Below are 11,047 nucleotides of genomic sequence, written 5' to 3'. Positions count from 1 at the left end.
TATAAGGGCATTATACCTGCTTCTAAGTGCTAGATGAGCCTGATTTTTCCTGGGTACGTAGGCCTAGTTCCTTTGACCAATGGCATCAGCCTCAGGACATATCAGAGGTTGTTGTCAGAGGCAGTTTGGTTAAGTGGTCCTCCCACTTAAAGCTGTACAATGGTGGGCACTTTACTTAAGCAATCTGAGTCTCCTGCTCCTCAATCTTCATCTGTCAAATGAACCTTGGTTGTTGTGAGGATTCCATGAGCTAATGAAGGAAAAAAGGTATCATAAACTATAAAGTGCTTTGTCCTGAAGGGTTGATGGGCCCAAAGTTGGGTAGGACCCCAGATACTAGAGGGTTATGGGATTGTGTCGGGTATCAGGCATGCTGTTCTCACCCCTCATTCCCAAAATATAGTCTCGCCCACCCCTTCCCCCTTTCTCTCTGTCCCCATCATCGCACCATCCTACCTCAGTTTTAGTTTGACCCCCTTTGGTTCAATGGGTCACAAACCTGGCTGCATATGGGAGACTTAAAAACTGACATATTTGGGGGCTCCACTTCAGATCTGGTGGATCAGAATCTCCTGAGATGACCTCCGGGAATCTTTAATTTTTTGTGAAGTTCCTTATGTGATTTTGGCTATTGGGTCAGCTGCAGTTTGGAAACCATTGCCTTATTTTGTCTCATTTTACAGAGGGAGGCTATGGATACCCTGAGTGCCCCTTGTCTCTCTGGAAGGCTTCTGCATCCACCAATTCATTGTTCACTTGTTTATTTCTTCAAACAACTACTGGGGCTTCTGGTGTGCAAGGTGTTCTGCTGGGCACTGGGGAATGCAGAGAATAAAACGTGGCTTCAGACCCTGCAGGGTGCCCAGTGTGGTGGGGCAGACAGGCAAACCAGCAGCAGTCAAAGACAGGGCGCCATGATATGGATGAATAGGACACTGGGGACACAAGGGGACTCATGAGGGGGGAAAGGGGTCAGAGACCTTAGACTCTGAAGCAGTGGACTGATATCTACGCTGAAACAGGAAGAGAGGGAGGAGGAACAGCACAGGCAGAGGCCCAGAGCCTCGCCATAAACTGCACTGATTTTACTTACGTTTGACCGAAACGAATTCCATCCTTATTGAGAGTATTTTGGGGCTTTTCTGATTGTTTCATGAATGACTTAGCTTGTTCCTAAAAAGATTATGAGATGCGCCCTGGCCAGGTAGGGTTCAGCTGGTTAGAGCATTGTCCCTATGAGCCAAGGTTGCAGGTTCCATACCCGGTCTCGATTCACATGCAAAAATCAACCAGTGAACGCATAAATGGGTGGAACAGCTAGTTGATGTTTCTCTCCCTCTCTCTATCTGTCAAAAAAAAAAAAAGATTATGAGATGCTTAAGTGCAGGAACTATGCCTTTCATTTTTTCCTGACTCACGTGCCTCCAGCTTAAGGGTGGCCTGAGAAGAAGTAATAATTTGTTTCCATTTAACCCTTACGAGCAGGATGCTGGCTACTTTATATGTTTTGTCTATTTGATCTTTGCAATGACCCATCAAGGTGGGAAGTATTATCCCCATTTTATAATCAGGTAAATTGAGATTCAGGGTTGTTAAAGGAGTTTCCTTGCATCACACAGCAAATAAGTGAATAAAACCTGTTCATAGCAAATCTTCATTCTTTTCCCTGTACTGTTACCTCTTATAGTCGCATCTGAAGGGCTGTATCAGAACCTGGTTAGCAGCTCAGACGCAGGAGTCAGACTGCCTGGCCTCAAGTTGCCATCTACTAGCTGTGTGGCATTGGGTGAATTACTTAATTTCTGTGCCTGTTTCTCCATCTGTCTAATGGGCTGATAATAATAATATCCACTTCTTAGGGTTGTGAGAAATAAATTAGGTTAATATCTGTAAAGTGCTAAGCGTCTGGCACATAGAAAGTGCTACGTAAATTTTAACTTATTATTATTGTTGCTATTATTCATACTGTATGAAAGGGACTGAACGCTTACTGTGTAGTAGGCACTATGTAGCTATGATGGAACAAACAGAATGAGGGATATGTAACTGGTTCCAGGATGCAACTGTCTAGCTGGAGAGTCAGGACAAAGCTTAGTTCCAAGCCCTCAGATGCCCTCAGATGCCTGGGGTCTGTTCTCAGGGTCCGGTCCATGAGCTGGGCATTTGGGGAGCAAGTGGAAGGCGTGGAGATGGAGGGAACAGACCTGCGCTGAGAAATGGCTTTGGGCCCAGGCAGCCGTTTGTGGCCTCACTCTAGCCCTCTGCCGGCTCTCGCCTCCCCTCCTGAGAAACGGAGGCACGTGCCAGGCTCAGTGACCATCACACAATATTTACTGGAGGAGTCAGTAAAGATGCTCCAACCAGAGAAGCTCCATTTTGACTTCTGAATGAGACATTTGATGAAAGGATCCACGGTTCAAAGATGTTCAGAGAAGCAGAGGGCCACACCGGTGTGTTTCAAACTGACATCTTGACCCTTTAATGGGTCGCACAATTTACTGGGTTGTATTAGTTAGAGCCATACTAGCTGATGCAGTGAACAACCCCCCCAAAAAGGTAAGTTACAAGTTTATTTACCTCTGTCACAGAGCGACCCAGGGATCCCAGAAGTGACCCTGGCCCAGGTGACATTTATCATTTCTACTCGCATTCTGTTGGTGAGAACTAGTCACATGGCCTTGGCCGAGTGAAGAGGGTTCTGGAACATGTGGTCCCTCGCAGGCAGCTGTTTTCCAGGAACAGCTCTAAACTATGGAGGCGGGAGCATGAATTTGTTGGTGTACAGTTGATCGCTTCTGCCATGGGGTCATGTGCGTGCACGCACACGCGCACACACACAGAGTCAGATATGTATAACAGATGTGAACATGCAACTTTCACAACAAGTATTTCAATTAAAAAGTGCATAGATATGTAGCAATAAGGCAATTGTGACAGAATGTTTCCAATTGGTGAATCTTGGTGAAGGATACAGGTTTGGCATTTCTCAAAGTAAAATGTTGGGGAAAATGTAATTGTTAAAATTTGTGAAACTAATAAATAGTGTAAAATAAGATATAAACAGAATAAGACTTAATTTAAGCTTAAGAGTTTTGAATTGTAACTTTAATATAGGGGTTAGTAAACTTTTTCTATAAAAGACCAGATAGTAAATATTTTAGGCTAAGCAGGCCAGATGGGATCTGTGGCAACTACTCAGCTCTGCTCTTGTAGCACAAACGCAGCCATAGGCAATAAATAAATGAGTAGATGTGACTGTGTTCCAATAAAACTTTATTTACAAAAACGGGCAGTGGGCCAGATTTGGCTCAGGGGTTGTAGTTTGCTGACTCTTGCTTCAATATTACAATATTTTTTTTTTAAATCGTTAAAGCACATATTTTTTGTTTTAGGCAGATAGTGCAGTTCAACAGTCTTCATAAGAAATTACAGATCAGCAGCATCCAAGCTATTAGAGACTCAAATCTGTTAATGTGCCCTCACTGTGCTGGACAAAACAATTTTAGCACATTTGCTGTTCACATAACTAACTGATTTCTTTTCATTTTTTGCCTTTTCTTCGAATAAAAAGATACTACTTTAAAATATTTTTATGGAAGTATAATGTTCATCAGAAATGAGCATGAGTTATAAACAAAAAATAGATTAATGAAATTTCACAAAGATGGCTATATTTTTTAATGAAGTAAAATAGAATAGAAAACATAGTTCATATCATGTAATAAGAGTAAATTTTGCACATGTGCAGCTTTTGTTTCATTTCTGTATGTTTATGGATGTGCTAGGGGTTGTGACAATAGCAGAAATTATAGAACACTGACTAGGGTTTTACACGTATTAACTCTTTATCTGCACAATGACCTGTGAGGTGGGTACTATTATTGTCAGTCCCATTTTATCAATGAGAAAATGTAGGCACAAAGGTTGAGTCACTTAGTGAAAGTGACATAGGCATTAAGAGACGACGCTGAGGTTCCAACCCAGGCCATCAGGCTCCAGAGTTTGTATTCTTTTGACTATCACAGTTATTGCCACTGAATATAAAGTATGTGATGTAAAATGTGTTACTTACTGAGGGTCATGATCAAAATGATTTAAAAGCCGCTGGACAGAATGTTTCCACAGGTTCTTTATAGGCTTAAAAATAGCATGCTTGTCCTTCGGTGCACCCACATGGCACAGGGGCCAGTTTAGGTTGTGTATGGACAAACCCTTTTAAATCATATTGAATTTATTTTACTGTGTGTTAGAAAAATTTATAACTAGCCTATTAAAGCATTAATATTAGATGTCCTCTTAAAAATTAATGTATATCTTCAAAAGAAAGAAAAATATCAAGTAAATAATTATAGGTAAATAAAGTATAGGTAATAAATAGGTCGATATGGTAAAAATCATAAAGAGGAACGTAAGTGTTGGATGCTTTGGGGTCAGACACTGACCTTGGCATCAGAAAGCCCAGCTATGGGTCCTGGATCATTCATTTCCTACCTCTGGTTTACTTGATCACTTATACAGTTCTTACCATGGGCTAGGTACTATTCTAAACACTTTATAAAAATTACCTCCTTTTACCTCACAACTGCTCATTGAGGTAGGCCATCATACCTGTTTCTCAGAAGAGGTAACAAAGGCTCAGAGAGGTTAAATAACCTACCGCAAACCACACAGCCTATGAGAGGCAGAGCGAGGATTTAAACCCAGGCATTGTATTAGTGAGGGCAATATTAACAGATGCAACAAGCCATCCCCAACTATAAGATACAAGAGTTGTCTCCTTCACACAGAACTGGAAACTGGGTTTTATTTTAACCACCACACCCCACTGTGATAGGTGGAGTTTCCTTTATCATTCTGGGCACCATGTCCTTCTCTAAAAATGGGGTTGATAATGCCAGTTCTGCTTGCCTCTCAGGATAGCTCTGCAGATCAAGGGATGGTTGCAAGAGTCTTCTGCAAACTGCAAACGGTTTCACTGAGTGTAAAGTGTCAGTATTATTATGTTGACTAACACCTACCTTTTAGTGTTAGTGTGAAGATGAACTGAGATAACACAGGGAAAGGCCTTCCGGTTCATGCCCAGATGACATCAGCTGTGAATTACAGTGATAGTGACATAGTTATGCAAATGAAAACAATGAATATTGACTTATCTCCAAATTGGAAATAATTTATAGGACCTTTCCTAATAGCAAATGAACATATTATATCTAAGACTGAAAAGTCAAGAAGTAGCAGCATAACCATGATATCTAGAAATAGAGGAAAATGGGAGGGGGAAAAACAGCTAAAAATAGTTGCAAGCAGTTGCCTCTGGGTGGTGGGAATCAGGTTCGGGAAAGAGTGGGCCAGCAACTACTGCTATATAGTGGCCGCTTTGTAGAAGTATTTGATTTTTTTTCAGTTGTGTACCTATACAGCGTTGATAAGATTTTTGAAAAAAATTTTAAATTGAAGAGGTGAAGGGAGTAATTAAACGCTATTTCAAACACTCTCAAGTATACCTGAAAATGAGAGTCATGGGACAGAAAGCCACAGAGGGAAAAAAGCCGAGTTAAAGTTAGAGGAGAAATTCAGGATACAATCATGTTTAAAATTCCTGCCGAACACCTCCCAGAAGCTTGTGTCACACTGAACAGAAAACCCAAGCTCTTTTTCCTGACCTAAAAGACCCCATGGGAACCGATTCTGTCTGCCTTTCTGTTGGCCTCGCCTATCTTTCTCCCTTTTGCTCACACCATTTCAGCCACACTGGTCTTTTTATTATCCTTCAATTATGCCAAGCACATTCCTGCCCCAGGGCCTTTGCACTTGCCATGCCCCCTGCCAGGGACAGCCTTTCTCCAGATCTTTCCATAACTGATTTCCTCTCATAGGTTGGGTCTCAGCTCCAATGCTCCTCACTCAGAGTGGCCTTCCTTGGCCGCCCGATCTAAGGCTGAGCCACCTCCACCCATCACTATCACTCCTCTTGTCCTCTACAGCAGCGGAGTCTGGGGCACTCCTTGATCTGCTCATCATTGGTTTCTCCTCCACTACGGGGTATGTTCCATTACAGCAGGGGGTCTGGCTGTCTTGTTATACCCTCATTTCTCAGAACCATTCTTGGCACACAGTAGGTGCTCCACAAATATTTGTGGAATGAGCAAATACAGATGGGGAGAGCCGAGTCAGTGTGCTGAGTGGCTGGATGGGCCGGTGGCATGGGGACGAAGCTGCAGCCTCGCCTGTGCCCTGCCCTGGGTCAACAGGCCTCCCTCTGCCCAGACAGCCGCTGTTTGAGAACTGTCTGCCGAGGGGCCGGCCAAGCCTGGGCTGCCACACTGCCAAGGCGCCAGGATTCCCTGGGACACGCAGCGGAGGCAGCCACACCTCGGGGAGCTTGAGAAGGAAGGGGTGAAAAAGTTATCCAAACAGGCGTGAGGAAGGGCCCGGGAAACGGTGAGACAGAGCAGTTGGCCCTTCCTGGAGAGAGGCCAGAGGAGCCGAGGGAGGCCCTGGCACACCCAGTGGGCAGCTTCCCAAGCAGGCTGCACCTCCAGGATCCAGTTCTAGTCCTGGCTCTGGAGCTGACTCCCAGAGGGACAGCAGGTACTTGCCACCTCTGGGCCTCAGTTTCCTCCCCTGTAAACCAAGGGACCCTGAGCCAATCAGTGGTTTTCAAACTTAAAAGAAAAAAGGCAGTGGCATTCTTTCTTCAAACAAAATCTTATCTGGAAGCCAATTCCTTCCTCCAGAAGGAACGAAACAGTGGAGGCGGTGGGGTTAAAGGAAGTGTGGAGGTGCAGGCGCTGTCCCCCGCAGCCCCAGGCCTTCGAGGAGCCCTACAGGGAGAGCCTCGGCCTCTGAGGCTCTTCTTCAGCGTGGTGAGGTGGCAGGGAGTGTAGCCAGGGGGGGCGCTTCTAGAGTCTTATAATCAAACACAGACCCAGGTTCAAGCCCCATAGTGTCATCTTAGGCAATTTACTCCACCTTTCTGAGCCCGGGCTTCCCCTGTCTAAATCTGGCATCATCATAAACGGTATCTCCTTCATGGTGTCATATGTTCAGCACAGAACCTGGCACCTAGTAAATTCTCAATAGGATTAGTGAAAAATCAATGTTGGTTATTAGCAGACATAGCAGAAATGACCTGGAGACCTAGTTCTTTGTCTTTGCTGTGAGTTGGGAAAATATTTAACCACTCTGAACCTCAGTTTCCTCCTCTGTAAAACATGGTCAAGGTTTTATTTGTTTGTTTGTTTTTAGAATAGTTTATTGATTTTTAGAAAGAGAAGAAGGGAGAGGGGGAGAGGGAGAGAGAAACATCAATCAGCTGCTTCCTGCATGCCCCTTCTGGGGATGGAGCCACAACCCCAGCATGTCCCCTTGATTGGGAATCAAACCAGCAGCCTCCCTCCTGGTACATGGAATGATGCCCAACTAACTGAGCCACACTGGCCAGGGCATGGTCAAGGTTTTGAAGGAGATCAGAGGTTGAGATCTGGCCTACCCAGTTGTTTTTAAATAAAATTTGAATTGGCTACTTTTAAAAATCCTAACTGCCAGCTTCTTTAAAAAAAAATAAAATTGGATGTTCTAGTAACACTGATTCCCCACACCCATGAGGCAGAAATCCACCAGAGCTTTCTCTAATTTGCCACAGGCCCCACCACTCCTTAGTATTCCTACACTGAAGTTATACTGAACAGAACATTGTGTTTGCTGTGTTGTTTTTCTTATAGAAAGTGTGAAATGTGCTTATACCCCATCCACTTATATCTGTTACCTATCTGGGCAATGAGGGCACTTGAGTGTGGAACCCTGATTGCTAAGACCAAGGGGAAGCTCATTATTTGTGAGTGCAATCTAGTCCATAGATTTACTGTTTTTTAATGTGACTACTAAAACATTTAAAATACGTATGTGGCTCATATTATAGTTCTGTTGGACAGGGCTGCCCTGGCCCCTTGGATTCTATAGCAGTGACCAAGCTCATCGCTAATGCATCCTGCCTCCAGTCCTAGCCAAACCTCTTGGGATGGGGTCCCTGGCTGGATCTTTTCCCTGCCCCACATTTATCTTTTGTGTCCCCACCCTGGTTGCCTGCCTGTCTGTCAGGAAGACCCAGGCTTCAGAACCCCAGGCTGTCTTCTAGAATTCTCCACTCAGGAACTCTCACCTCCCAGCCCCCATCTTGCAGCCATTGTGTTTTCTTTATCAGACATTCACGTAAGACAATAGTCTATGTGAAACTTAAATACATACCATTCTTCTATCTCCAGCCTGCTGAATTTACCCCAAATCCAGTGATTTGAGGGGTGGAGTTGGGGTGGGGAAAGGCTTATTTTTTCCCCCTTCCCCAGGGCAAAGTCATAGTTTTTCTAGAGATAAGGTGGACTGTGTTTGGGGGAGGGACACAGGTCCTTCTATAGCAAAGGCACTGACTGTTTTTAGAGGAGGTAATGTCCACAGCTTCTCTGGGGAGAGGAGAGAATCCTGAAGAATTTAGGTAAGGGGGGGAGGGGGGAATGGCTCCAGTGATGAAGATCCCCTTCAAATGGGGAGGCTTTATATGGTAGTGGCTGAGAACATGTGTTGAAGAGTCAGGAAGACTTGGGTTAGAGTCATGCAAGCTGTATGCCCTTGCCCAGGTGACCTGACCTCTCTGACCCTCAGTCTCCTCTTCTGTAAAATAGGGAGACGACTAGACCTAACCTAGCACAGTGCTTCGCACGTAAGTGCTCCGTAAAGTCTGGCTAACATCATACCTTTTTGAAAAAGGGCCACAGTGGCATGTGGAGTAAATTTCTTTTTTATTTTGCTTCTGTGCATTTTTGCACTTCTTCTACCATGAACCTACTTTTAGTTAAATAATAAAAAGTTGAGAGAGGAAGAATAAGTGGAAATGTCTTCCTAACTCTGGGCTTCAACATGGAATTTTAGAACTGAAAACAGGTAAGACATCTTAAAGTCTAAACTTCACACACCCACCTAATATCTTAATAAACCAAGGCCCCAAGAGGAAAGGTGATTTGGCCAAAGTCATACAGATGGTTCGTGGCAGAGCCAAAACCAGAATGGTGACTGTGAGAACTGGAAGGGAGCTTGGAGGTCATTAGGTCAGCCTTTCCCAGGGCAAGGCCACTCAGACAAGGATTCTACTGTTAGACGTTTGAAAAATGCTGGATTAAAGAAAGCTGTACAAATTTCGTTAGTGGAGAACTCAGAGCCTTAACACAGGACAGTGCCTTGGGCACTTCAAGAGAGGCCTGCAGTGTGCCCACATCAGTGCGTCACAGAGACCCTTGAAAAACGTTAACACCCATTTAAGCTCGCCTGCCCCCAAAGAGAAACGCTGGACTTAGATATAGTGCTAGTTTTTAATCTCATTTTTCATTTTTTGTTAATCCTCACCTGGGGATATTTTTCCATTACTTTTTAGAGTGTGGGGGAGAGACATCGATATGAGAGAGGCACATCTATTGGTTGCCTCCCCCATGAGCCCTGACCGGGACCCTGAATTGAACCTGTGACCCTTCGGTGCTCCGGCCAACACTAACCACTTAACCACACCGGCCAGAGTTAGATTTTTTTTTAAAGAACTTTATAGATATGTTAAATAGTATGATTTCACAAATTATAGTTCCAATTTGTCTGTCACTGGTATATAGAAAGACAGTAACTGTTTTCCTTAATCTCTTTTTTCCCCCCAAAGGAAAAACTATTACAAATATGCAGAAGAGTATACAAAATAAGACTGTGGACACTGAGGTACCATCTCTCAGTTTTGTCAAGTCCCACTGCGTGACCATATTTTCACGGGGTTCATATTTTGTTTCAATGAGAAATGAAACATTACATTTAGAGAGAAGGTCCTGCGCCCTCCCTGAGCCCATCGCCCTGCCATCCTTCTGAGGTGACCACTGTCAACATTTGGTGTTTATCACTTCCAGACATGTTTTCATACATTTACCTTACATGGCTGCATAACCAATTTGTAATATTATTTTGCATACCTGGAAAATGTATTCAAATGGTAAGTTGCACGTGTCCTTCAGCAACTTCCTTTTATTTACCCATAATAGCTTTGGGGATCTTCCGGTGCTGAATCGAGTGGCACTGGGTCACTCATTTAAAATGTGTATGACTATACCGAGTATCTTTATTCCGGTTTTTGACAATGGAGCTTGTTGCCAGTGGAAACAATGCTGCGGAGAATGTTCTTAGACTTGCGGTGAGAGCTTCTCTAGGATGAGGCGCAGGAGCTGAATTTCTGGGTCCCGGGCGCTGGGCGCCTTTGCCGGGTGAGATGTTGGTAAATCGCTCACGCTAACACGTCGGTCAGCTGGACAGGCTCTTGTCATTTGTGTTTCCTCTGAGATTCCGCTCGTTCATATCCTTAGCTGATTTTCCTACCGTGCTGTTTACCTTTTCTTATCAATTTGAAGGAGTTATTTATTCTTGATACAAATCTCTTTTCAGTTACATTTGTGGAAAATTCCTTTGATCAGTCTGTAGCTTGACTTTTCACTCTCTTTAGAGAATCTTTTGTTGTACAGAAGTTTACAACTGTAATGTAGTTATTTTGGCTAAATGATAAATAAGGTCAGTACATTTAAGAATTGTTTCCATTATGGTTTGTACTTTTTGTATCTTGTCTATACAGTTTTGCAGGGCCTGATATCATAAAGATATTATGCTAAATATTTTCTATAAGTTTTATTTTTATTTTTCATATTTAGGTCTTTATTCCATAAGAATTGATTTTGCGTATGGCATGAATTAGAGATGCCATTATATTTTTTCATATGGATAAACAATTGGCCAAGCACCATTTGTTAAGTATGACATCCTTCCTTGACTGATATGTAGTGCCATTGCTTTTGTCTCCCGTTTACAAATATACATAGATCTGTTTCTAGGCTCTCTGTATCGTTCCACTTATCTATCTCTAGTAGCCACATTTAAAAAGAATTTTAAAAAAATCAGGTGAGCAAATTTATAATTCAACCTCTGATCCACTACTGGAATCTTGTCACCATCCTCCCTGACATTTATCTTGGGC

This window comes from Miniopterus natalensis, chromosome 7, assembly GCF_054644295.1.
Source record: "Miniopterus natalensis isolate mMinNat1 chromosome 7, mMinNat1.hap1, whole genome shotgun sequence".
Classification (NCBI taxonomy): Eukaryota; Metazoa; Chordata; class Mammalia; order Chiroptera; family Miniopteridae; genus Miniopterus; species Miniopterus natalensis.
Note: the sequence above shows the minus strand (reverse complement) of the source record.